General features: G+C 39.0%; 1 long non-coding RNA gene across 1 annotated transcript in view; it reads left to right on the plus strand.

Moving 5' to 3' along the window:
- LOC107836343 (uncharacterized) overlaps positions 1-5,197 on the plus strand; it is a 19,032-nt gene that overhangs the window by 11,757 nt on the left and 2,078 nt on the right. The window contains exon 3 of the long non-coding RNA XR_001662227.1: positions 1,252-1,257. This is a non-coding gene — a long non-coding RNA (uncharacterized LOC107836343). The remainder of the gene's footprint in view (positions 1-1,251; positions 1,258-5,197) is intronic.

Genomic DNA, 5,197 nt, shown 5'->3' on the forward strand with positions numbered 1-5,197 from the left:
GACAGATTTGACATCATCAAAAGCTTTCTGACAGGAAGCTGACCAGGTGTACTTCACTTTATTCTTCAGTAAATCTGTCAATGGAGAAACTGCAGTAGAAAAGTTCTTACAAAAACTGCGGTAGTACCCCACAAGACCCAGGAACCGCTGGAGTTCTTTTTTTGTTGGTACGGGATACTGCAAAATTGCAATTACTTTGGCTTCCACTGGACACACCATCCCTTGCCCCACCACCTTACCCAGATAGGTAACAGTGGCCTTAGCAAACTCACACTTGGACAAGTTAATGGTCAGGTGTGCTTCAGCCAGTCGTTCAAACAGCTTACATATATGAGCCAGATGTTACTTCCACGTATCACTAAAGACCACCACGTCATCCAAATATTCAGCACATCCTTCCAACCCAGACACAACCATGTTCATGAGATGCTGAAAGGTTGCCGGTGCATTTCGCAATCCGAAACTCATTACAGAGTAAGAGAACAGACCAAAGAGAGTTTGGTCTGTTATATACTGGATCTCTCTAGCTCTCTCGGACAATGGCACTTGCCAGTAACCCTTCAATAAGTCAAATTTGCCGACAAACTGAGCTGATCCCACCTGATCAACACAGTCTTCCATGAGTGGCATAGGATAAGCATCAGATTTTGTAACAATGTTCACTTTCCGGTAATCTGTACAAAATCTAAAACTTTTGTCAGCCTTCTCCAACAAGAAACAAGGTGATGCCCAGCTAGATGCAGATGGTTCAGCAATACCATTATCAAGCATGTACCAAATCTCCCCCTCCATTACCTTCCGCTTCTCTTCAGATATCCTGTAAAAGCTCTGGCGAATCAGCTGTGCCTCACCTACATCGATATGTTGGATTAAGTGAGTTCGACTGGGCACATCATCAAACAAACAATGATGCTCATTAAACATAGCAGTCAACTCACTGCCCCCCTCATGAGACAAATGTGCAAATAAAGAATCCAAATTCCTCAGTGCATCAGAACTTTTCAGCCTGCCAGTCAACAAACTCTCATTAGGTGGAATCACCCCATTGTTTTCAAGTGCAGACAAGAAACCCACAGAACAGCTCACATAACTCCTGTTTTGGCCTCACTGCATTGACTTCCTGAATATTTTAGAACTCATTTTAAAATTTTGGTCTTGACTTTTAAGGCTTTTCATGGTGAGGCTCCCAAATATATACTGGATCTTTTAAAGCCTCTCTGTCCACCTAGGACTTTGAGATCTTCTAATCAGATGTTTGTGACGGTACCCAGAACTTATTTTAAAACCAGTGGTAATAGAGCATTTCAGGTACTGGCCCCGAAGCTGTGGAACGTTCTCTCTCTAACATTGCGCTGCTCTGATTCCACTTTGACTGTCATTTATATACAAATTGAATAATTTGGGTCCCAACACTGGTCCCTGCAGAACCCCACAAGTTATATTTAGTAAATCTGATTTCTGATTATCTAATTCTACAAATTGTTTCCTTTGTCCAATGTAGCTTCTAAGCTAGTTTAATATATCCCTGTAATTCCATACCTTTCCAGTTTTTTTTAGTAAGATGTCATGATTGATGGTATCAAAGGCTTTTTTGAGATATAGAAAATACACTTGTAGAGCTTTGGAACATATCGTCACTGCTGTAGACGGAGGGATATCAGCGCCATCTTTGGGGGCCATAAACATAACCGACAAAAACAATATTCTCGCAGATTTTTTGAATATAAGTTACTTAAGATAATTTAGCTATGGTACGAACTTACTGCGTTATTGAATGTAATGTCCGATCACACGACTGAAACGGTAAAAAGATGGAAAATGGACTTTCATTTCACTATTTTCCTTCTTGGAAACAATGCGAGGAGGCTAAGCTATCGGAGCTAACGAAAAGAAAACGAATGTCCTGGGTGTCAGCGGTTGAGACGTCCTGATATTACGTTCTCCGACTTCCCCAGATACCTACAAGTTTGCTCCAGACATTTCCATTCTGGTGAGTGTCTAAATTTGCTTTCATAATTTTTTTTTGCTATGATTTTGTCCAAGTGTACTCATGTTCAGTTTATGTTGAATTCATTTAAGTGGGTCAATCTTGTTTAGGTCGGGCTTATATTGTTTATGTAGCGTAGTCTGAATTTTGCCAGTGGACATAGAGGTTATTCCATTATTGTGAAGTAAACTATTTAAGTTTTCTAGTGTTATCAAATTTACAGCATTAATACTGATGTGTGTTCTGATATGTCCTCTTCAAGGCAAGCTGACCTATGAAATGGATTAGCTCAATCCTGATTGGGTTCCAGCGCTGAATCTGGGTCACTGCGAGGTAAACGCCACAACATCAGACCGACATCCGCGTCAGTTAAAGAGGCGATACAGCAAGACCATAGTGGATCAACAAGTTACTGAGACTGTTTTCATTATTTACCCCAGAAGAGGTAAATAATGAAAACACAGTAGCGGAGGCAATAGAAGAGGAGCAAGTTGGAAAGGCTGACGAGGAAGAAACCCCAGGAGAGAAGCTCAGCAAGGCTGCACACTCTGAAGAGGAACATAAGCCATTTGTGTTGAAATATGTGTACAGTTAGAAGTGACTGTTTTCTCTCATTTAGTAATTTAATGTGGTGAACATTCATGAAATGTTTGATTGAAGCACTTCAAGTTGCATGTAAACAGGTGAAGAAATGAATCACATTTTAAGTTAAATTTTGATATTTAAAGTATTTCATGTTTTTAAATAAATATTTTATGTGATTAAAGTAAACAATTCAGACACCTGCTTGTTACGTGTAAGCAAACTGTCAGGACACTAGGTTTTTGGGTTTGTTTTGCTTTATTTTGTTCATTAAAATAACATCCACATAAAGTACGTCGACTGCCTGCTGTGTTTGTGTCCACCGCCACACCACATCATGACAAACCAGATGAAAGAGTCCATCTTTAAACATTTAATGTGTAATTAAATAATAAAGTAAATTTTATGAAATAGATCACACTTTAAGTAAATATTTGTTGTATTTAACATATTTCAGGTAAGTGAACATGTAATTAAATAGATCCTGTCCTAGAATTTTATGTAATTGAACATTACAGGTAACAAATATGATGATCGTCTGAGGTAATACATTTTATGAACATTTTAAAAAAATATTTTTTAAATATAATTTTGGTTAAAAAATAAAAAGAGGGATCAAAATGGAATAAAAATATGCCTAATCTATGTGGTTTAGTAGAATAATTTCACATGGATTTTGAGTTAATAGGTCACATGACCTAGAAGCTATTGAAGAAAAATACTAAATTTTGACTACAGAAATAGCTAAAAATAAAGTGTATTAAAATGTAATAAAGATGAGTGTGCTTCATATCTATACAGTCTAGTAGAACAATTTCACACAGATTTTGAGTTAATGGCACACGATTTGGAAGCTAGTGAAGGAAGCATTTAATATTAAAATTATTTAAAATATTGAATATGACTTAAAATTTTAATAGAGGATGGTGTGCCTCGGTTATTAGCATGAATTACCACATTTTTGTATCAGTTGGTCACAAGACAAGGCATTTATTTACAGGAGTGTTTGGTTCGCAAATTGACGGTCCCCAATGTGAACCTCCGAGCGCTTGAGGAGGGAGCGGTAGAGAACAGCTGCCTGAAATTAGCGTTCATAAATCGGATCAACCTTGAGCTAAACGCCCCTTACTCCACGGAGCGTGAATATCCAATATCCAACTTGAAAACAACTTCGCTGTGGTCGGTAACACAAAGAAAACATAGGTGTTCTGACTAGTTTGTTTTGGTCTGTGGCCAACAAAGATGGCGCCGAGCGACTGCACAAGACGTACACATCACATGAAGTGATGTAGGTTCCAAAGCTCTATTGCGAATTTCCTTTTATCCATACTGTATTCCTGCAGGGTATCTGATTACTGGTAAGGCGTAGCTGTTTATCGCACGAATCTTGTTCTTGCCATTGAGCTGGCTTCTCAGGACTTGCCTTATTCATTGGAGGTATTTGGCTGTGGCTCCTTTCCTTGTGACCTCATCAAGGTTGCCATTTGCTTGTAACTGTAACTGTCCTCTATATCTGCTATTGTTCCTTCTGGGAGTAAGACCCCTTCTGTTTTGATGACCTTTCCTCTCTTTCTAACCATCCGACCACACTTCTCTGGATCAGTGAGTCAATGTCTCGCTCGCTCTTGGCGTACAGCTTGATGTCATCCATGTAGAGGAGGGTTAGGGTTACATGAATGGTGACCCCATTCTTGAGTTGGTATCTGTAGCCAGTCTTGATGATTTGGCTGAGGGTGTTAAGATGCACAACAGCAGTGTGGCATATCTTGATCAAAAACTCTGGGAAGAATCATAATTCTTTCCACGGGACGCTCTGTCCACACTGCTGTTCTGCATAGGTCTGAACCTCCTCAGCCAAATCATCAACAAGAGCTGTTGGGTAAAACTAATCATTGTTTTATCATTTTATTTGAGTGTTTTATCTAAATGTGTTAAGTTACCTAACTGGCTCTGACCAGTTATTCTTTAAGGTTCTTTCTATATCTATGATGTAATTTCCCACTCAAGGGGTTCATCTGTTCTGTTATCTCAGCACTGTTCCACTGAAGAACGTTATCATAATAAAAGCCAATTTCCAAGCAGAGTTGAGCAGAGCTCACCAATCTTTGATCCCGAGCGGGTTAGAGGTTGTGGATCTGTCCCTTTGCAAAGGAAGGCATAAAAACCTCGTTAGTCTTGTGTCTGATTCTTTACAGGTCTTGAGCTAATTTTAGCTAGTGCTACACGGGGTAATTTCCCACTCAAGGGGTCCATTTGTTCTGTTATCTCAGCACTGTTCCACTGAAGAACGTCATCATAATAAAAGCCAATTTCCAAGCAGAGTTGAGCAGAGCTCACCAATCTTTGATCCCGAGCGGGTTAGAGGTTGTGGATCTGTCCCTTTGCAAAGGAAGGCATAAAACCTCTTTGGTCCTGTGTCTGATTCTTTACAGGTCTTGAGCTAACTAACTAACTAACTACTAACCATGCATGGTTAGTAGTTCCACCCCAAATCCAACACCCTGACTAAACACGAGTCATGCTGTTTGTTCATAAATTACAGGCCTTAATATGTTTAATTTTTCTTTTCTGTGTTTGAATAAATAAATTAAAGAAAATACTTAAAAGGATCAATCAATTAATTAATTT

Source organism: Poecilia formosa, unplaced genomic scaffold (genome assembly GCF_000485575.1).
Source record: "Poecilia formosa unplaced genomic scaffold, Poecilia_formosa-5.1.2 Scaffold53, whole genome shotgun sequence".
NCBI lineage: Eukaryota > Metazoa > Chordata > Actinopteri > Cyprinodontiformes > Poeciliidae > Poecilia > Poecilia formosa.